Below are 23,625 nucleotides of genomic sequence, written 5' to 3'. Positions count from 1 at the left end.
TTAATATACTATCTAGCTTGGTCATAACTTTCCTTCCAAGGAGTAAGCGTCTTTTAATTTCATGGCTGCAAATCAGCATCCACAGTGATTTTGGAGCCCCAAAAAATAAAGTCCGACACTGTTTCCACTGTTTCCCCATCTATTTCCCATGAAGTGTTGGGACCAGATGCCATGATCTCTGTTTTCTGAATGTTGAGCTTCAAGGCAACCTTTTCACTCTCCTCTTTCACTTTCATCAAGAGGCTTTTGAGTTCCTCTTCACTTTCTGCCATAAGGGTGGTGTCATCTGCATATCTGAGGTTATTGATATTTCTCCTGGCAATCTTGATTCCAGCTTTGGTTAGGGCCTCCCAGGTGGCACTAGTGGTAAAGAATCTACCTGCCAATGCAGGAGTCATAAGAGACCCAAGTTCGATCCCTGGGTGGGAAAGATCTCCTGGAGGAGGGCATGGCAATCCACCCCAGTAGTCCTGCCTGGAGAATCCAATAGACAAGAGGAGCCTGGTGGGCTACAGTCTATAGGATTCCAAAGAGTCGGATACAACTGAAGTGATTTAACACACATGCACGCATCCTTGGTTATTCTTTTCTTCCTCCTAATTAATTTGAGCAAAAGGAGCAAGGTTGAGTAGAAAAGTTCTCTTTCACACCATTTAACCTATATCAAAAATACAAAAACATGTTTGGCTGGTTTCTGATTCCCAAAGTCACAAGAGGGAGTGGTGGTAGTAAGTAAATATTGTTATGTTGTTGTGCTCAGTGGTGTCTGACTCTTTGCGGCCCCATGGACTGTTACCCACCAGGCATCTCTACCCACAGAATTTTCCAGGCAAGAATATTGGAATGGGTTGCCATTTTCTCCTCCAGGGGATCTCTTATGTCTCCTGCATTGGCAGCAGGCTCTTTACCACTAGCGCCACCTGGGAAGCCCCAGTAAGTGAATACTGAGTCTAAAATACAAAGGAAACAAAAAAAAGGTGTATAATGTCCGGTGGCAGAAGCACCAGCCTCATTTGTAACAATCAGCCAGACCAATTAACAGTTAGAACAGAAAAAGAAAGAAAGAAGGGGAAAAAGGAATTGTAAATGTAGAAAGATGTGAGAAACATGTGTCCAAACAGCAGTCAGATTAAACATAGCAAACGGATTAAACATTGATTGAGTAGATGAAATTTCATTCGGTATTGTTATTAAAAACAATAACCCAGGAAAAGAAACTTGCTATTTTTGCTAGATTAATTTGCATATTTGAAAGGGAAATGACATTTGGGGTATTCCCAACTAGTAATTGATAACATAGGTTTTTAGCACCATCCAGAATAAAATGTTTAATAGAGTCTTTGACCTAATTCAAATCATACTTCTGATTTCATAGTATGGAAAAGACCAGTTCTTCCTTGCGAACTGCCATTATGGACAGTAGGTGACTGACGTTAAAAGGCAGGGAATGTATTCACAAAAAACAATTATTAGTTTCATAAGCACCTATAATCCTATAAGCCACAGGAATGTCTTTTGAGATTTTAAGAAGTTATGTTCTCATGCTAAACATGAACTCAACACCAGTGAAGTTATAGTACCTGCCATTGTGAGTCATAGCTTGTGTTTAACCTCAGATGTCTTGCCACAGGACACAGCTGGAATGTCAGGTTTCTCAATGGCTGTGTTGCTTAAGACTTGACTCACACAATGGCAGTTTTATTCATTTGATTCATTAGCAACCATTTTTGGAACACTTTGGTGCCAGAGATAATCTGAGCAATGCATTCAGAGATGAGGACAATCAATCCTCTCAAAGAGCTCAAGGTCGAATGCAGTGGTTTCCAAAACGTTTCAATCAAGCACTATTTTTTTTTTTGAGTACATAACTCTGATATATGTAAGTGATTTATTTATAAATTCTATACACACACTATCAAACTACTATGTAAGACTTAAAAACATGTCAAAATAGAAAAGTTTAAAGGATGAGAAATAAATAGAAGCACTGAAATATAAAATTATATGAACATAAAAGAGTTTGCCATATATAATTTACCAAAGAACTAAATTCCAGATGGATTAAAAACTCAAATGTAAAAAATGAAATATTAAAAATCCCTTAGGAAAATCTTGGAGACTACAGTGAACAAGTAGGGGGAGACCTTAAACAAGAATGGAAATCATGAAGTTTACAAGAAGAAGAAAAAATGGACATATTTGACTTGTTTTTAAAAACTTTTTTGTATGGAAAAAAGATACATAAGCAAGGTCAATAGGTAAGAAATTTGGGAGTAACTTGGTGAGCAAATAGAGAGTAACATTCAAAAATTGATTACCAATTGTCAAGAAGGGTGTTAACAACCCTATTGAAATTGGGTGTCAGGGAGGGATAAATTGGAAGATTGGGATCGACACATAAACACTATTATATATAAAATAGATAACTAATAATGACATAATGTATAGCACAGGAAACTACTCAGTACTCTGTAATGACCTACATGGGCAAAGAATCTAAAAAAGAAGGGATATATGTATAACTGATTTGTTCTGCTATACACCTAAAACTAATACAACATTGTAAATCAACTATCCTCCAATAAAAAAAAATTTTTAAAGAAATTGGGTGAAGAATGTAAATTGGTATTTAATCAAGAGAAAATCCATGTGGCCAATAAACATAAAAAGACATTGAAATCCACTTTTAAAAAGGAAAAGGAAATTAATTTAACAATGATAATAATCACTTGATGCTGATCAGACTAGCAAAAATCAAAATGACACAAAGTTGCTGATGGAGATAATAGATAAGAAGAGGACTCTCAGATATTGCTGTGAAAACGTAAGTTATCACAGCCTTTTAGAACTCGATCTAGAAAAGTCTACTATAAAAAATAATACATATTTTCAGAATTCCCTGGCAGTCCAGTGGTAAGGACTCTGCACTTACACTGCAGCGGGGCCTGGATTTGATCCCTGGTCAGGAAACTTGCATCTCACAAACCGCATGGTACAACCAAAAATAATAATATAGTAACTTTACTGGGGGCAGGTGTTAAGTGTAGTTTTATATATAATGTGACAAATTTGCAGTAAGTAAATCATATTGTAATAAAGTGGAGGAGAAGGGAGCAACAGAGCATGAGATGGTTGGACGGCATCGCCAACTCAGTGGACATGAGTTTGAGCAAACCTCAGGAGTCAGTGAAGGACAGGGAAGCATGGCATGCTGCAGTCCTTGGGGTCGTAAAGAGTCAGACACAACTGAGCAACTGAACAGCCACAAACAAAAATCTATGTGTTGGACTGTACACATGAACGTAATACAACACTGTAAATCAACTATACTCCAATAAAAGTTTTTAAAAAATAAAAATCAGTTTAAGTTCCTGGAAAAAAAAAATCTATGTGCTCTTGTCCCACTCCACTGCGCTGGAGGAGAAATGAGCCCTAGCTCGAGCTAGAAATAAACCCCATTCTTGCTTTTGCATTGCTGTGAGTGTCTTATTCTACCAGTATGGGGGTACCGGACTCAGGGCATAACATTTGGGGGCTCGTCCGGGATCCCTCTGACTGGGGAGAATAACGCTCTCCCGGCAGAAGGGGTTCATCAGCCCGGAGGAGGGCTGATTATAGCACCGGTGCAAGGTCTGTTCAGGGGCGATCGCCATAGCCAGCGTAAGGCCGAGGCCCAGCATTCGCGCTGGAAGGCAGCTGGATCTGCAAGGTCTGTTCAGGGGCGAATTGATCGCCATAGCCGGCATAAGGCGGAGGCCCAGCATTCGCGCTGGAAGGCAGCTGGCTCTGCGGGAGAGAGGAGGTCTCTCCCGATCCGGAATCTGGTGGGCAGTGGACGCCCTTTGGTAAGGTTACTTTAAACTGCAGGAAGCCTCAGAGGTCTCAGAGACCTAGTAGTGTGTTTTCGGCCGCCATTTGTCCTCCGTTTGTCGTGTTATCTTGTGTGCCGGCATTGTTTCTGTCTCTCTCCCGTGTCTTTCTCTCCCAAATCTATTCTGTGGTCGTGGGTCAAGGAAGCTCTACCCCGCTCTCCCTCATGATGGATCATTTCTCTGACTTTAAATCTAGGGCGCAAGACTTGTCTCTGCTAGTGAAGAGGAATGAGCTGGTGACGCTCTGCTCCTCGGAGTGGCCCACTTTTAATGTCGGGTGGCCGAGAGAGGGAACCTTCAGCCTGCCCACCATCCGGGCTGTTGGGGGAAGGTTCTCATACCCGGCCCTTCCGGCCACCCGGACCAAATGCCCTATATCCTGGTCTGGCAAGATTTGGTGGAAAACCCACCAGCATGGATAAAGCCTTTTGTTTCTATCCTTTTCACCCATAATCCCACCTGGGATGACTGTCAGTAGCTGTTACAGGTGCTCTTCACCACGGAAGAATGGGAACAGATTCTATCGGAAGCTCGGAAACATGTCCGGGGTGTGGATGGGAGGCCCACCCTGCAGCCGAACCTAATTGATGAGGGATTTCCATTGACCCGGCCCCAGTGGGACTTTGAGCGCGCAGAAGGTAGGGAGCATCTCCGAGTGTAGCGCCAGACTCTTATGGCAGGCCTCCGAGCAGCTGCCCGGAGACCAAGGAATTTGGCTAAGATAAAGTTGTTCAGGGATTGGTTTTGGCTATGGAGATTAAATGAAAATTACGCTGTGAATACAATCCCCAGAGCTCGGGTCAAGTAAAAAGGATGAATCGGACCCTAAAGGAAACATTGGCAAAATTGGCAATAGAGACTGGCGGGGACTGGGTGACTCTCCTTCCTTATGCCCTTTTATTGTTTATGGGGTCCCTCCGCTGACCCCCTATAGAACGGTCCAACTGTTTTATAAACTAGTAAATTTTATATCATAATATCTAATTCATGACTATGGAGAAGGAAATGGCAACCCACTCCAGTGTTCTTGCCTGGAGAATCCCAGGGACGGGTGCTTCCCGTCTATGGGGTCACACAGAGTTGGACACGACTGAAGTGACTTAGCAGCAGCATGTGTTAGGTTAAAAGGCAGAGGGGTATTTAGCAGTTCCAGTGAACTACTTTTTTGAGTATGACAGCAACAAACTGGAGGTCACCAAACTTTCTGAGGAGGACACACAAGAGGCCGGAGGCTAGTGGGGCAACCAGTGAGCCCCACTGAGTGACTCGGTGTCTGTACAACCTCATTCAAAAATGCTACAGGATAACAAGTGGTTCAGACAAATCTGAGTTTGACCACATGCAGGCTGTATGATTTTGTACTCCTCACCTTGCTGCTGAGAGCCTCAGTCTCTTCTGAAAAACAGAGGTCATGGCACCTGCCTTCCAAGATTGCCATGGAAATCAGATAAAATAGTATAAGTGAATGCATCAGTGCACCTAGACCAGTATCTAGAAGACATTCCGTAAATGTACATTTAGTCCCATGTCTCTCTTAAAAATATACTATCTAGAAAAGATCTGATAAAAGCTAATTTATGGTCAAAAAATTCAGGAGTGCTTGTTTTGAGGCGGGGGTTGGTTTGTTGTTTTTGTTTTGTTTTGGCTATGGCCTGTGGCATGCAGGTTCCCCATTGGATCAGGGATCAAATCCACGTCCCCAGCACTGGAAGCATGGAGTAAGCCACTGTATCACCAGAGAAGTCCCAGGAGTACTTGAATACAGGGGGGAAAAAGGAAAAGAAACATCATTAGTCACCTTTGGAGAATTTGAAGAAACCAAATCATTCTTCTGAAAACTACATTTTATAGAGAATTAAAACAAGCATTAAATCAAGCCAAGCATTAAACCTGCCTTTCGGAAACATGCTACACTTCAGTTCAGTTCAGTCGCTCAATCGTGTCCGACTCTCCGCAACCCCATGAATCACAGCACACCAGGCCTCCCTGTCCATCACCAACTCCCAGAGTTCACTCAAACTCATGTCCACAGAGTCGGTGATGCCATCCAGCCATCTCATTCTCTGTTGTCCCCTTCTCTTCCCGCCCCCAACCTTTCCCAGCATCAGAGTCTTTTCCAGTGAGTCAACTCGTCACATGAGGTGGCCAAAGTATTGCAGTTTCAGCTTTAGCATCAGTCCTTCCAATGAACACCCAGGATTGATCTCCTTTAGAAAACAAAATAGCTGATGTGAGATAATTAGTCTGAAAACTGGTAGATATTAAGAAGCAAGCATTAATCTGCCTTTCTTTATAAACATGCCTCAAGGTAACCAATTAGTTAATAAATGAAACGGGATGATAACATATTGTCATTGTGGTTTAGTCACTAAGTTGTGTCCAACTCTTTTGCAACCCCAACAGACTGTCACCTGTCAGGCTCTCCTGTTCACTGGATTTCCCAGGCAAGAAAACTGCAGTGAGTTGCCATTTTCTTTTCCAGGTGATCTTCACAACCTGGGAATCAAACCCATGGCTCTTAGGCTCCTATATTACAGGTGGATTCTTTACCACTGAGCCATGTGGGAAGCAGTCATCACCCTTTTGCAAACTATAATGAGATCATGGATCTAGGCAATGATAATCAATAGCCGTTAATGTTTCAAAAAAGAAGCACGTGAACATTACGTAGCTTCTGATGCAAGTGTACATGGCCACAAATGAAGTATTCTGGCCAAATAAATGAACCTGAATCAGATCAAGCCGTTATATCTAATCAGCAGTTTATAGAAAATTAAAGGAGACAGATGTGTTAGTCGCTCAGTCATGTCCAACTCTTTTTGACTCCATGGACTGCAGCCCTCCAGGCTCCTCTGCCCACAGGATTTTCCAGGCAAGAATACTAGAGTGGGTTGCCATTTCCTTCTTTAGGGCTTCTTCCTGACCCAGTCATTGAACCGGTGTCTTCTCCATTGCAGGCAGATTCTTTACCATTGAGCCACTTGGGCTCAATAATAGTATAGATTTGTTTTTAAAAAGACACTTCCCCAGTGCTTTCAATGCCAGGGGCCTGGCTCTATCCCTGGTGGGGGAACTAAGATTCCATAAGCCACGTGGTGTGACCAAAAATATAATAACAAAAATAAATTAAAATAAAGACTCCTTATCTTTTAGTGATATTCACAGAAATATTTATGGTTGAAATGACATGGCTGAGATTAGCTTCAAAAGAATCAAAGAGTTTGCTTGTATCAGGCCTTGTGATTCATTCTCTGGCATAACCTCCGAAAAAAAAAAAAATGAATCAAAGAGGCCAGGAAAGAGTATAAATGAAACCAATAGGAGTGGGAAGCTGTGTGGTAAACATTTGAGGATTCATTGTACTATGCTTTTTACTTTTGTGCATATTCAACATTTTCCATAATTACAATTTTTAAAACAAAGCATCATTTAAATACATAAAAAAAAAAAACTCTGTGGGTCAGTGTCTATCCCAAATCTCATTTAGAGAAAGAAATATCACAATCACAGTTTCTGGAAGGCAGTGACTTTTTGATCTATTTGGATATACATACATCTTTTAGGACATACCATACATCAGATGGGTTTGTACACTGATCTGAGAAAAATAGTTTCAAGGCTCAGAACAACCAAATATATCCAAAAATATATGATTAAATCAAAATAGCTTAGTATTTTTTCCTTGGGCACCATGGTAAAACACATTCATTTGTACTGAGATTTACATGATGGAAGCTGTTTGAAACATTATTCTCTACTAACAATATCTGCCTTTCATGGTGACCAGAGCCTTGAAGCTAAGAGTACTGAACTATCTGGCATTAACCTGCAACTTTCAACTCTTCCCTCATGTGAGATGATGCTATCCCATCAATCATCCTTAAGCAACTGTCCTGTAGCTGCACCTCTCCTAAACACATCAGCTGCCCTTTCTCTTTTAAGTGTCCCTATCATGGGTACTTCACTGTCTTACCCAGTGGTCTTTTACCAGCTAGGTTTTCTTCGATTCTAAAGTCAGGAACTCTTTGAGGCCCATTTCAGTGTGATATATTTTTTTAATAGATAGGCAATCAGAGCTGTCAAAAAGCAAAACTAGAGAAAGGGTCTTGTTTATTTATTTATTCGTGTATTTTTGGCTGCACAGGGTCTTTGATGCTGAATGAAGGCTTTCTCTAATTGCAGTAAGTGGGGGCTACTCTCTAATCACAGCACGTGGGCTTCTCATTTTGGTGGCTTAGTTAGTTGCAGAGTGAGGGCTCCAGGCATGCGGGCTCTGTAGTTGTGACACATGGGTTTAGTTGCTCCACGGCAAGTGAGATCTTCCCAAATCAGGGATCCAACCGGTGTCCCTGGCATTGCAAGGGATTCTTTATCCCTAGACCACCAGAGAAGCCCTGCCCTTAGTATTTTACAAACGTTACACAATTAGTCCTCAGGACTACCCTTTGAAGGTGACTCTTTTCCCCACTGTCAAGAATTGAGGCCCACAGAAGCTGGCTGGCTTGCCCAATGCTCCATAGCTGGTAGTGCCAGGAGCATATTTGAATATAGGTCTGTCTGACTTAGAAGCCCACAGTCTTTCTATCAATATAACAGAATTCTGCCTTACCGTCAACCAATGTGAATACATAGGAACCTAACTTCTTGTTAAATCTCTACATGGAAACTGGCCCACAACTGGCCTTGGTCACTTTTTTATTTCCTAATATACACTTAATAAGGATAAATCTCCTTGCCTTAATAATGGCATTATAATCCTTTAATTTCCTGTTAAGAATCTGGAGGCATGTAAAGGTCAAGGTACTTTTTCAAGGCTGCACATTGAGTAAGAATGAACTCTTTTTTTTTCTCCTCTATTCAATAAATACTTCAACTAGGAGATGAAATTTCAGTTATTCTGGATTCTGCCAAGAAAGCAAAGCCATTTGTTGGGGTCAAGAATTCAAGAATCAGATATATTAAAAAGAGAAGTCTATTTTCTTCTAAAATGCCCAAATAGATTGCCCTGTAAACTTCTACAGTTTTAAACTTAACTATACAGAGCAATCACATAAGAAACTGGAAAGGAGCTTAGGTATATGCATTTTTAAACAAATTTCTGGGAATTCCCTGGCAGTCCGGCGCTACGAACTGTCCAAACTTCCATGGCGGGTGGCATGGGTTTGATCCCTGGTCTGAGAACTAAAATCCCATGTGCCAAAAAAAACCCCCAAAATCCACAGTGAAATTTAAGAACCACTGATCTTATGGAAGAATCAGAAATTGTATTAGTTATCTATTGCTTTCTAACAAATTATTCAAAACATAGCAACTTAACACAATAATCATTTGTTATAGTTTCTGTGCATGAAGAACCCATGTGTGGCTCAGCTGGATGTTTCTGGCTCAGGGTTTCTCATGAAGCTGTAATCAAGGTGTCAGTGGGGCTGCAGTCATATCAAGGCTCAAGGTGGAGAGGATCTTTTTCCAAGTTCTCTCACGTGGCTGTTAGAGGATTCAGTTTCTTACAGGCTGATGTACAGGTGGTCAGAGTCTCCCTCAGTTTCTTGCCACGTGGACCTCTTCATAGAGGTCTCACATAGAGAGCTCACATTATGGCAGCTGGTTTCTCAGAGTGACTGAAGGAGAGATCAAGAGAGAGCGAGCAAGTCACAGTCCTTTTGTAACCTAATCTTGGAAGGGATATCGCATCACTCTTGCTGTAGTCTATTCATTAGAAGGAAGTCACTAGGTCCAACCCCACCCTCAGGAGAGGAAATGACACAACAGCATGAATACCAGGCAGGGATATTTGGGGGCCAACTTAGAGGTTGCCTATCACAGAGAGGTAAACAAAGAATCAAAAAACAAGGCAGTAATAAATGTCCACTAAGAGAGGCTAGTATCAGTGATACCTCAGGGCAACAAGTACACCCAGCATATAGATTTTGGTTCCTAGAAACCATTCCAGTACTCCTTGAAGAAACGGAGAAATGGCGACTCTAATGCTGGGGCAGGAAAAATACAAGATCAGCCTGGAGCTTCTTGTAGTTCAAGAAAAAAGATGATGATCAAAAAACAAAAAGGACACATGAGCCAACCTCAAAGGTTCCAATGGTCAAGATGGAAAAATTTGAACAACAAAATTAAAATCATAATATAAAATATAAACTGAAGTATAAAATAAATATATATGCATATTTATAATAAATGATTGGATATAAATAAGTGGGGGAAGGAGGAAGAGACGAATTTCTTTACAGAAAAATTCCCAATAATATGCATAAATATTCTACTCCAGGAGGTGAAGCTTAATCTCCTACTCTCCTTCAGTGTGGGCTGGATTTTGTGACTTACTTCCAGACAATATGGAAAGAGGGGGAAAAATCTACTTTACAGTGTTGACACTGTAGCAAACACTACTGTGGTCTAGGCAGTCAGGGTTAATTTAACATCAGCATAATTAAGTCATCATGGACCCCTCATATGATAGGATGTGAAGAGCATCTAATCCATATGGTATTTTTCCCAAAGCTTATAATCCCAGTCTAATCATGAGGAAGAAAAAAAAAAAGAAACAATCAACAAATTCAAATTGAGGAACATTTTAAAAAATATCTGACCAGATTCCTCAAAACTGTCATGGTCATAGCAAGGTTATGAAAAACAAGGAAAGATTGAGAAACTGACCAGGGAGCCTAAAAAGACATGATAACTAGATGCAATGTGGCACCTTGGATTGAATTCTGGGACAGAAAAAGAGTTAGTAAAATCTGAAATAAGTCTGGAATTTGTACCAGTGTTGGCTCCTCAGTTTTATAAATATTTTAAGAGGAGAGTGAAAAGGTTGGCTTGAAGCTCAACATTCAGAAAATAAAGATCATGGCATCTGGTCCCATCACTTCATGGGAAATAGATGGGGAAACAGTGGAAACAGTGTCGGACTTTATTTTTGGGGGCTCCAAAATCACTGTGGATGCTGATTGCAGCCATGAAATTAAAAGACGCTTACTCCTTGGAAGGAAAGTTATGACCAACCTAGATAGTATATTAAAAAGCAGAGACATTACTTTGCCAACAAAGGTCCGTCTAGTCAAGGCTATGGTTTTTCCTGTGGTCATGTATGGATATGAGAGTTGGACTGTGAAGAAAGCTGATCACCAAAGAATTGATGCTTTTGAACTGTGGTGTTGGAGAAGGCTCTTGAGAGTCCCTTGGACTGCAAGGAGATCCAATCAGTCCATTCTAAAGGAGATCGATCCTGGGTGTTCATTGGAAGGACTGATGCTAAAGCTGAAACTCCAATACTTTGGACACCTCATGTGAAGAGCTGACTCACTGGAAAAGACTCTGATGCTGGGAGGGATTAGGGGCAGGAGGAGAAGGAGACGACAGAGAATGAGATGGCTGGATGGCATCACTGATTCGATGGACATAAGTTTAAGTGAACTCCAGGAGTTGGTGATGGACAGGGAGGCCTGGCGTGCTGTGATTCATGGGGTCGCAAAGGGTCGGACACAACTGAGCGACTGAACTGAACTGAACTGAAGATGTTAGCCTTAGGGAAAACTGGGTGAGGAGCACCCAGAAACTTTTTGTACTATCTTTGTAACCTTTTCTGTAAATCTAAAGTTATTCCAAAATAAAGTTGATTAAAAACAAAAAATAAAGCACTCTGCTTATAATTTTCAAAACATGACTGCAGAATTTCCCCCTAGATTAGCTTCTGGCCAAGCACACTTCAAACTCTCTTTGTCTTCCATCAGCTACATATTTCTAATGACAGGTCCCACAGGATATATCCATTTATGAGATAGAATAAAGCCTGGTTAGGAACTTTCCCGGAGAAGGTAATGGCACCCCACTCCAGTACTCTTGCCTGGAAAATCCCATGGATGGAAGAGCCTGGTAGGCTGCAATCCATGGGGTCGCTAAGAGTCGGACATGACTAAGCGACTTCACTTTCACTTTTCACTTTCATGCATTGGAGAAGGAAATGGCAACCCACTCCAGTGTTCTTGCCTAGAGAATCCCAGGGACGGGGGAGCCTGGTGGGCTGCCGTCTATGGGGTCGCACAGAGTCAGACACGACTGAAGCGACCTAGCAGCAGCAGCAGGAGCTTTCCTGGAAGCCATTCCAATATCGGGAGACTCAGCAATAACTTTTCAGGGAAGTGACTCAAATTCATCTTTTTCCCTCACCCAGATTCCCTAAATGTCCAGAGCCACTGCAGTGCATCTAGGATGAAGCAAAGTGTGAATGAAAGGAAACTGGAATGGAAAAAAGTCTTAACCAATCCCCGTTGAGGAGGTCTTTAATCTTTCTTTTAAAGAGTTGAAAGTATATATGATCATGTGAACTCAGTGCTAGATGCCCTCCTTGGGCCTTGGAAAGAGCCAGTGCAAGTCACAGGGTTTGGGCAGAAGCTTCATTTGTCACTGTTGTTAAGTCATGTCCAACTCTTTTGCAACCCCGTGGACTGTATGTAGCCCATCAGGCTCCTCTGTCCTTAGGATTTTCCAGGCAAAAATACTGAAGTGGGTTGCCATTCCTGTCTCCAGGGGAACTTCCCTACTCAGGAATCAAACCTGCATCTCCTGCATTGGCAGGTGGACGCTTTACAACTGGGCCACCAGGGAAACCCTCAAAATTTATTAGCTTAGCACTAAATTCACCCTGGAAAGCTCTTAAGAGGAAACGGGTGAACGCTGTCAGAAACGGTGCAAAGCTTGCCCCCTGCCTCTTCAGCTCAGGCGCTCCTGCTCTTTCATCAGATTAGGTCCCAGCTCAAGCATTCAGTCCTCTCTGTTGGGCTCCCTGAGAACCCAGGGCAGGTTGAGGTAGGTCTTCCAGGCCCCCTCCATGCCTCCATTATAACATTTGGTTACATAAGTTAAGTGTATAGTTAGCCTGTAGGCTCAGAGGGCGTGGTTCAAAGCTTTTAAAAATCTTTGTACTGTCACAGTGGGCCCCCAACAATCCCTTGTTGAGTAAGTGAATTGATGCTCTTGTTGAAGGAGGGAAGCCCTCGCCAGGGAGAGACTCAGGCACCCGTGATAAGAACATCAAAGCTCTGATGACTGACCTCTGGGGTCAATTACAATGGGAGGGTAAGAGAAACAACTAATCACCAACAGCCTCTTGAAAGCTCATACAGAAATAGACAGCTTTCTCAATCTACAAATGAATCTTTTATCAGTCCTACACAGGTTACCGAGCTTAATATATTGTTAGCTGTAAATATAATGCTATTTTCATAACAATGATTTGAAATCCAGTGTCCTAGGATATTCAACTATTGAAAAAACACCAGTCCCAATGAATCAGATTAAGATGCTGGAACTAAAGACAGTAAAATCCTCATCCATCAGGCACTTTGCATAACCCCACACCCTCACTTCCCCTAAAGACAAACACATCCGAGATATGCAGGCACAACATAGGCTGGGTGAGGATACGTCCCTACAGCGTGGTAAGAAAGAGCTCAACATCTATTAGCTTAATAAGGGCTTAAGATTCACAGCTTCTTTCAAGGTCATCAACACTGGTGGCCACAATCAGCATGTGGGTCTTCCTACACACCTAGAGCTTGAAGTTTACAAAGCACTTCTCAGCGCAAGAAGTGAAGACAAAAAGCCAGGTTCACGAGGAAGCGCACACGCTGGCCGAGCCCCGCGCGTGCGCACTCTGCGAAATGCCGCCCCAGGCGCGTCCCGCCGTCACCTCGCCTTCCGCTCCCGGCTCGCAGTGCCCGCCTTCAGGTCGGGCGCTGATTGGTCAGGCTGGCCGGTGCTCGGGGCGGAGACTGGGTGATTGTCAGCAACGCCCCGAGACAGCCCAGCTCCAAGCCTGAGCGGCCGGAGCAGGCTCCTGGCTGCCGCGCGGCCAAGGTAAAGTGGGGCTGTCGGCTCTGGAGAGCGGTCGGCTTGGGGGTCGAGGACGTGCCCCCGGGCCTGATGGTGGTGGGGAGCCCTGGTGACAGTCAGCGTGGGAGCTGGAGGAGCGCGGTTCGGAGTTGCCGGGAGGAGGGCGGGTTCCGCCGGCCGGTTGGGTGCCTGCGCCGCGGCTGATGGGAGAGGTTCTGGGGCCGCCGGGTGGCTGAGGGCTTGGGTGGGGCTGCAGCTTCGGCGGAGCGGAGGGACTTCGGCCGGCTAGCCCCGAGGGCTGGGGCTCCCCCACCCGCCCAGTCACCCCACGGCGGCCCCCTGCCTTCCTCCGTCTTCGGTCCGGTGTCCGAAGGCCCCTGGCGGCGGCTTACGTGGGTGTTGCGCGTCCCCCGGGATCGGCGGGCGCACCTCCCCACCAGGCCTCGGGCGTCTGGAGGGGGCAGCACGCCTCCGGAGCGGCCCGGGGGCCTAAGCAACTCAGCTGGCCGGCTTTCTACTGTTTTCACTTTTCGCCTCCTTGAACTTTCCCAACGTGTGTTCTTGACCAGGACTTGCATTAGTCCCAAAGGTGGGGGTGGAAGGGAAAGAATCGACCTTTTTTAACATTTAGAAACACGTTATATTATGGAAACCTGGTTGAGAGACTGAGCGTCAAGAATTCGGTGTACCCATCACCCAGTTTCAACAAGTATCAATAAATGGCTAGGCTTGTCCCTCTCCCCAATTATTTTGACGTGTATCTGAGACGTTGTATCTCTCTTAGGATCAATAGTCATCCTTTTCCAATCATTTGCTTCCCAGAGAGATTGAGTAAAATAAGGCACGCTTTAAGGCGTGGGCGGCGCTAATGCATTTTGCGTTAGGAGAATCTGGGCAGTTTTCCAACGGTGCAGTCTCATTACCTGGTGCTCAGGTTTTCGCAATCCCTGAAAACAAAGTGCCAAATAATCTAGTTTTGTCAGTAGCTTTACTGCATTTGAGTGGTAATATTTGATTTTTACTTAATTTTGTTTTACTATTGATAATTTTATGTTTACCGAGTCCTTGATGTGTGTGAAGCATTGTGAAATTGTTTTCACCTGTTAGTTCATTTAACTTTTACAACAGCTGTATGAAGTATTGATGGGTATTATCCCATTTTACAGGTGAGGGGGAAAAGAGGTTTAGAGAGGTTAAGCAGTTTGCCTGAGGTCAGGCTGATGTAAGGGGCTTGTTGTTGTTGTTTAGTCCCTAAGTTTTGTCCAACTCTTTTGCGACCCCATGGACTGCATGTAGCCCGCCAGACTCCTCTATTGAGTTTTCACAGGTGAGGATACTGGAGTGGGTTGCCATTTCCTTTTCCAGGAATGGAACCCAGGAGGATTCTTTACTGCTGAACCACCTGGGAAGCTCTATGTATGAAGCAGGGGGCTGTAATTTAGCTTGCTGATCCAGGTCACTGCAGAATTCTTGCTCTTTTAAACCATAATTGACATGAGTTTGAGTGTACTCCGGGAGTTGGTGATGGACAGGGAGGCCTGGCGTGCTGTGATTCATGGGGTCGCGGAGAGTCGGACACGACTGAGCGACTGAACTGAACTGAACTGAAGAATTGTGGAGTAAACCTAACTGCTGTGGAAATTTCTGTTGGGCTACAAATCCATAATGGGAAAAAAATACACCTGGATATTTTGAATACAATAGTAAGGTATTTTCTGTCCCTTTGAAACAATAAAAGGTTAATACAATTGATTTTAAAGTTATGAGCAAAGTATACAAGTGTAGTTCAATAGATACAATTAAATTTTTTTTTCTATAGATATGGCCAGTTAAAGGGGAAATGGGAAAAAAATATATCAAGGAATAGTCTCTACCTCTTTTGGCAGTTAGCATATACTAGGTATGTATACTGGATTCTTCAATATGTATCCCTCATCTTCTCAGTTTTACACTATTTCTTATCCTCATCCAAGTATTGAGTTGGCTGAAAACTGGGTTTTTCTGTAACAGCCTTTGGAAAAACCCAAATGAACTTTTTGGCCAACCCGATAGTTTTAGAGTAAGGACTAGAGAGAGAGACAGCTGGGCTTATTCAGAGGACAGTAGAGAAGACTTGCTGAGTTGGAGTTTAGGAGTCTACTGTAGGGGAGTAATTCAGAAGTCTAAAAGTAAGGTTAAATTCACACATGAAGGAACTTGAGTGCTAAATTTAAGAACTTTGAATTTTGAGCAAAGAAATGACATAATCACAGTCTCCTAGGAATATCATGAGCTGGCTCTGTCAAAAATGGCTTCACCTGGGACGTGGAAGCAGTTAGTGATTTGACCTGGTGAATATAAAAGAAATGGGCTTTCCAGGTCTCTCTAGCGACAGAGAATCTGCCTGGCAGTGAAAGAGACTTGGGTTCGATGTCTGGGTTGGGAGGATCCCTTGGAGTAGGAAGTGGTAACCCACTTCAGTATTCTTGCCTGGAAAACTGAAGGACAAAGGAGCTTGGTGGGCTACAGATCCTGGGGCTCCAAAGATTGGACAGGACTTAAAGCAACTAAACAACAAATATCCATGAGCCCTGTTCAATGTCAGGAAGAAGGAACTCAATACAAAATGGCACAGGGAAGGCTGATATACATTCTGTCTAGTGCTGTGCAGGGAGGGGGAAGTTCATGCTCTAGGCGAGTCTGGCAATGAAGCAAGACTCACAGTGTATTAATTTTCTGGGGCTGCCGTAATATGCTGAGTGACTAAGCACACATTTATAAAGGAAATAGATTTTGGCTTAACTGGTGAATTTATGGACATAAGGAAAGAAATGGAGGAAAAAAAGTCTGTAAAAGAGTAAGAGACAGTGTGGTGCAGTGGTGCAGTAGGTTCTGAAGTCCAGGTAAACTTTCGTTTCTACTCCTTTGTTTTCTTGGGTAATCTTGGTGATGAGTATTATTACCGTATAGCTGCTTTTTGAATTGCTGACCACTCAGCTGTTCACCTGTTCTTCTATATGTTTATTATATACTGTTGATACAAATTGCACCACTTAGTTTAAGCAACAAAATGTGGCACTGTAATCTCACTATGTAATGATACAGAAGAAAGGTGGAAAATTCCATCACCTCGCCTCAGACACAGGCAGTGTTAAGCTTTGGTATCTTTTCAGATCTTTTTTTCTGTGTATGCGTGTGCATAAAGTATTTGTTTCACCACCATTTCTATGCTTTATTTTTAAAAACAGAATCACATATATGTTAGTCATTTAGATGTTTATCAGATATCCTTTCTTTTTGTTTTCATGGCCATAAACTTAGAATGGGTATGTTGAATGTAACTATTTCCTTACTGATGGACATTTAGTTTACTTCTAGAGTTTCTCTTCTACAACTAGTACTCCAGTAACTAGGCTTCCCTTATGGCACAGTGGTAAAGAATCTGCCTGCAAGGCAGGAGACCTGGGTTTAATCCCTGGATTGGGAAGATCCCCTGTAGAAGGGAATGGCAACCCACTCCAATATTCTTGCCTAGAGAATTCCATAGACAGAGGAGCCTGGCGAGCTACAGTCTATGGGGTCACAACTACCCTTCAGTTCAGTTCAGTTCAGTCGCTCAGTCGTGTCCGACTCTCCGCGACCCCATGAATCACAGCACGCCAGGCCTCCCTGTCCATCACCAACTCCCGGAGTTCACTCAAACTCATGTCCATCGAGTCGGTGATGCCATCCAGCCATCTCATTCTCCGTCGTCCCCTTCTCCTCCCGCCCCCAACCTTTCCCAGCATCAGAGTCTTTTCCAGTGAGTCAACTCGTCGCATGAGGTGGCCAAAGTATTGCAGTTTCAGCTTTAGCATCAGTCCCTCCAATGAACATCCAGGATTGATCTCCTCTAGAATGGACTGGTTGGATCTCCTTGCAGTATAAGGGACTCTCAAGAGTCTTCTCCAACACCACAGTTCAAAAGCATCGATTCTTCGGCAGTCAGCCTTCTTCACAGTCCAACTCTCACATCCATACATGACCACGGGAAAAACCATTGCCTTGACTAGACGGACCTTGGTTGGCAAAGTAATGTCTCTGCTTTTTAATATACTATCAAGGTTGGTCATAACTACCCTTACTAGCTTTTAAAAACTCAACATCTTTTTTGAAACTATCACAACATTGTAAATTAACTATATTTCAATAAAAAGTATTGTTAATTAAAAAAAAACAACTAAACACCTTTAATTTAAAAAGTATGGTTTACTGACTTTTTCCATAAGGCAATTTTATATATACATAATATGTAAAGGACAGTAATTACACAGCTTATCAAAATCACCTTTATAATGAATTCTAATCAACCTGCTTGGCCCAGGGAAGCAGTTTTAATTAGTGAAAAATATTATTGACTTCCAAGTAATGTGTTTGTTTCTACTGCTGTCCAGGACCTCTTAAGATACTTGAGCAGTCTTTTCAAAAAATTATTTTAAAACTGATGCCAGAATACTTAATTCATTTGCATGGGAATGCTTAAAATAACACTTTAAGAAAATTCCTGTGTCATTCACAATAGGGTTATATCTCAGAGTTACATGAAAATGACACATCTTTAATTCAAATGGAAACATAGAATTACCTCTAACCTCTCTTATAACGTAAAGAGAGAAAGTCATCCTCTAAAAATGTTAGTGAAACTGTCCCTCAAAAGTTTAGTTTCATATGTAAAGCTCTTTTAATTTGAAAAAACTTTCATCAAGTTTTAATTAGGTAATGGTCTTAGGCATCTTATCTAGTTTGTTATTGAAAGATGTAGTACAGGTCATGAGATTTATTCATTTGTGGACTGAAAAAAGTTAAACTTATTATATGTCAGATTCTGTGTTGGGTACTGGGAATGTAGCAGTATATTTAATTTTGTATGACTAGTATAGAATATTAGTTATAAAATACTGCCAGTAAATTCCATACCCATAGGTTGAATACTATGTCATTACTTAATAGTGTGGTAGTAAAGTATTCTGATTTAGTCTCAGCCCAGACTGATGTGAAGTCTATAGCTGTGGTCACTAGACTTGAATTTCAAGTTTAATTTCTAAAAAGTAGGGTAGGGTGTTAACATACGGTAGACAACATTTTATTATGGTAAATAAACATTTTGGGGGAGCATGGGGGCTTCCCATGTGGCTCTAGTGGTAAAGAACCCTCCTGCAAATGCAGGAGACGAGAGATAAGGTTTGATCCCCAGGTTGGGAATATCCCCTGGAGGAGGGCGTGGCAACCCACTCCAGTGTTCTTGCCTGGAGAATTCCATGGACAGAGGAGCCTGGTGGTCTGCAGTTCATAGGATTGCAAAGAGTCAGACATGACTGAAGTGAATTAACATGCACACACAAGCATTTTATATATTTTTTAATTTAAAAATATTTAGTTATTTAATTTTGGCTGTGCTGGGTCTTCATTGCTGGGCATGCTTTTCTCTCATTGTAGCAAGTGGAAGAGGGCTACTCTTCATTGTGGTACTCAGGCTTCTCATTGCAGTGGCTTTTCTTGTGGAGCGTGGGCTTTAGGGCACAGAGGCTTCAGTTGTTGTGGCAAGTGGGCTCAGTAGTTGTGGCTCCTGGGCGCTCGAGTGCTGGCTTAGTAGTTGTGGGGCACAGGCTTAGTTGCTCTGCAATATGTGGGATCTTCCCAAACCAGGGATCAAACCTTTGTCTCCTGCACTGGCAGGTGATTCTTTACCTCTGAGCTACCAGGGAAGCTCAATAAGCATTAAAAAAAAAAAAAAAAAATCAAATAACATTCATCTACTGTCCCCATGTCCTAAAAGAAAAAGCATTTTCACACTGGAAACCTAAGAAGGATATGTTCTCAAAGGACAGTAACTTTTTTGGGGGGGGGTACCCTGCATAACTTGCGGGATCCTAGTTCCCCAACCAGGGATTGAACCCAGGGCACGACAGTGAAAACACTGAGTTCTAACCTTTGGACTGCCAAGGAATTCCCATCAAAATAAAGGACAGTAATTTTAAATTGATTTAGTTTTTGTTTTTTACTTCGTGGCCCTTATTTTTCTTTTGCATCATTGTTTGCACCTGGAATGTAGACTGTCCTTTGGGGTGCACTAATTTGGTTTACCTGACTTCTTAGTTTTCTGAAAACAGGAAACATTCCAGTAATTTAGCTAGTGGAATAACTAAGAATGTTCTGTTGATCTTTTTAGACTCCCAGTATAAAGTGGTCACACTCTTCTGTTACATTGTAAAGAGAATCAAGTGGCCATTTCTGTGAATAGTTCACAAAGATCTTACAAAAATAAGCTCCATGTACTATTGTAGCTTTTAAAGTTTGTAGCATTTTAAATTTACTGAGGACTTTGTTATCCCTGCTAGCAGGTTTCTTGTGAAGCTATTGCTAATAACTTTTTTAAAAGTCATAACTGTCTCAAAAACATACACTGCATTAGTTGTAACAATTTTATTTGAAATGCTTGTGGGCTTCCCTAATAGCGCAGTTGGTAAAGAATGCCCTTGAAGTGCAGGAGACCCTGGTTCCATTCCTGGGTGGGGAAGATCCGCTAGAGAAGGGATAGGTTACCCACTCCAGTATTCTTGAGCTTCCCTTGTGGCTCAGCTGGTAAAGAATCCACCTGCAACATGGGAGACCTGGGTTCGATCCCTGGGTTGGGAAGATCCCCTGGAGAAGGGAAAGGCTACCCACTCCAGTATTCTGGCCTTGGGAATTCCATCACTTCATGGGAAATAGATGGGGAAACAGTGGCTGACTTTTTTTTTCTGGGCTCCAGAATCACTGCAGATGGTGATTGCAGCCATGAAATTAAAATATGCTTGCTTACTCCTTGGAAGGAAAGTTATGACCAACCTAGATAGCATATTAAAAAGCAGAGACATTACTTTGCCAACAAAGGTCCATCTAGTCAAGCCTATGGTTTTTCCAGTGGTCATGTATGGATGTGAGAGTTGGACTATAAAGAAAGCTGAGCGCTGAAGAATTGATGCTTTTGAAGTGTGATGTTGGAGAAGACTCTGGAGAGTCCCTTGGACTGCAAGGAGATCCAACCAGTCCATCCTAAAGGAGATCAATCCTGGGTGTTCATTGGAAGGACTGATGTTGAAGCTGAAACTCCAAACCTTTGGCCACCTGATTCGAAGAGCTAACTCATTTGAAAAGACCCTGATGCTGGGAAAGATTGAGGGCAGGAGGGGAAGGGGATGACAGAGGATGAGATGGTTGGATGGCCTCACCGACTCAATGGGTATGGATTTGGGTGGACTCCAGGAGTTGGTGATGGACAGGGAGGCCTGGCGTGCTGCAGTTCATGGGGTCACAAAGAGTTGTACACGACTGAGCGACTGAACTGAACTGTACAGTCCGTGGAGTAGCAAAGAGTCAGACAAGACTGAGCAATTTTCACTTTCACTTCACTTTTAATTGGTCTGCTGCTGCTAAGTCACTTCAGTCGTGTCCGACTCTGTGTGACCCCATAGACGGCCTCCTACCAGGCTCCCCTGTCCCTGGGATTCTCCAGGCAAGAACACTGGAGTGGGTTGCCATTTCCTTCTACCTGTGTGCTATTATATATTTTTGTAGTATTTGTGGAAGGAAAAGTCTGTTTTCATTGTTTATCTATTTCTCATTCAGTTCTGATTTTCTCTTCTGCCAGCTCTCATCCTCCCCCGACCCTGCTCTAGTACTGCACTGTATTTCTATGTCTAGTCTAGCCAGATTAGACTATAAGCCTATACTATCATCACATAATTCTCGAAGTTAAATTTTACACACAAACACAGAACCGAACAAAACAAACCAATCAAAACAAAGTGCAGCCTGATTCTTAGCCATCTTTTTTAAGCCTTTTTTATTGTGAAGTGTAACACGTAGTGTAACACAGGAAGATGGATAAACATAACTAATACAGCTCAATCAATATATGATCACAGAGCAAACATCCGTGCAGTGACCACCCAGATTAAGAACTAGAAAGTTGCCCACCCTCTGGGAAACTCCTTTTGCTGTCTTGCACCTGTTACCCATCCCATCCAAAGGTAACCACCATGTAACACCTTACACTATGGGTTTGTTTTGCCTTTTATGATTTTCTGCATGCCTTTAAGAGCTATAGTGATGTCCCCTTTTTCGTTCCTGTTGCTGGTAACGTGTGCCTTTTCTCTCAGTAAATCTGATTTAGAGGTCAGTTTTTTTTTTTTACTACTCTTACCAAAGCACCAGCTGTTGGCCTGGTGATATTTCTCTGCCTTGATAGTTCTCTGATACTTTTAAATAGTTTAAAAAAATTTTTTTTTGTTCCACTAGTTTACTTGTTCTCAGCAGGAGGAAAGTTTGTCTGAAGTTAACCTAGTTCACATATAAATAGAAGTAAAATTTCTCTTAAGATATCTATTTACGATTGAGACAGTATAGAAAAGGCACTGGCTTGGGGTTTAGATGCCTTTCTTAATATTTAAGTATTAACTGAGCAACTGTTGTATTCTATATAGTGTGCTGAGTGCTGGCTGGGGTCTTGTGATGAGTAAGCTAGTCTTTGCACTTTAGGTGATTAAAGTGCTGTGGAGGAGATGGGCAGTTTAGTTACATTGTTTTAATGTGCTGTGTAGGAGAATACACACAGTTCAGTTCAGTCGCTCAGTGGTGTCCGACTCTCCGTGACCCCATGAATCACTGGTTGATCAGGAAAACCCTCTTGGAGGAGGTGAGAGCTAAACTGAAACAAAAGATTGGTAAAAGCCAGCATAGTCCAGGAAGCATGTTGAATTTCTAAGATTATCTATGGGACTGGATCAAAGATTAGATTATGAAAAATGCAGGATAGGGAAACAGATCAAATCATAAATACTTTGGTATTGAGAATGGATAGAAAGGGATAGCAGAATCAGGGGAATGGGTGGTGCACATAATCTAGTTAGATTTTTTACAATATACAGACTCAGAAGAGCAGCAAGAACAATGGAAATGGAATTTGATATATTTAGAAGGGAAAATAGAACTTGCTTCTAGGAAATGAAACAAAGAAAGAAGAACTAGGGGTGCCATTGTCTGAGGTAGGGATCACATTTAGGAGGAAAATTAACATGTTCAGTTTTTGCTTTCTTTGGTTTGAAAGAAAATGGGAGAAACCAGAAGGTAGCATGTGATTGCCATTAACAGGGAAAAGAATCCACGTAATACAGGGTATAGCTGATGTCATGAGACCTGTGAGTGGAGGGGTGGGTATGATCCTGAGCGCTTGGTTGGAAGGAGGGACAGGAGGGAGTGGGCGAACAGGTTTAGGGGGACAGAACAGGTGTGGACACAGAGATGCTGCGCTTGCGGCATATGGAGTGTGAGGTCATTGAGGGATTTCCTGTCAGATGACTTTTCTTGTTTGAATAGTAAGTTTGGTCATCTGGGAAATGACGGAGCTAGAATTAGAGAGATGTTGGTAGCATGGAGAATGCTAGAAATAGCTGCCCTGGAGAATGGAGGAGGGGAAGAGCAGGAAAATAAGACTGCCCTGAGTGCGAGGTGGCAGTGCAGGCCTGGCTGTATTCAATCCCTGAGCCATGTCCGACTCTTTGTGACCCCGTGAACTGCCAGGCTTCTCTGTCCATGGGATTCTCCAGGCAAGAATACTGGCATGTGTAGCTATGCCCTTCTCCAGGGGATCTTCCCGACCCAGGGATCGAATCCAGGTCTCCCACATTGCTGGTGAATTCTTTACAGTCTGAGCCACCAGGGAAGCCCGTGAATACTGGAGTGGATAGCCTATCCCTTCTCCAGGATATCTTCCTCAACCAGGAATCGAACTAGGGCTTCCTGCATTGCGGGCGGATTCTTTACCAGCTAAGCTACCAGGGAAGCCCCCAAAGGCCTAGTTGAGACTAGAGGTAGTACATTTGTAGCAACTTCAAGATGTGAGATTTAG

General features: G+C 42.7%; 1 protein-coding gene across 1 annotated transcript in view; it reads left to right on the top strand.

Annotated features, from left to right (window-relative positions):
- The first annotated feature begins 13,657 nt into the window (after positions 1–13,657).
- MTFR1 (mitochondrial fission regulator 1) overlaps positions 13,658–23,625 on the top strand; it is a 65,505-nt gene continuing 55,537 nt past the window's right edge. Inside the window, exon 1 of the mRNA XM_055431863.2 lies at positions 13,658–13,742. The gene's annotated coding sequence lies outside the window, so the exon portion shown is untranslated. The remainder of the gene's footprint in view (positions 13,743–23,625) is intronic.

The sequence above is a fragment of the Moschus berezovskii genome, chromosome 16 (assembly GCF_049115385.1).
Source record: "Moschus berezovskii isolate FMDL1 chromosome 16, NW_MosBer_1.0, whole genome shotgun sequence".
Taxonomy (NCBI): Eukaryota; Metazoa; Chordata; class Mammalia; order Artiodactyla; family Moschidae; genus Moschus; species Moschus berezovskii.
The sequence above is the reverse complement of the archived record's forward strand: the minus strand, read 5'-3'. Positions and strand labels throughout refer to the sequence as shown.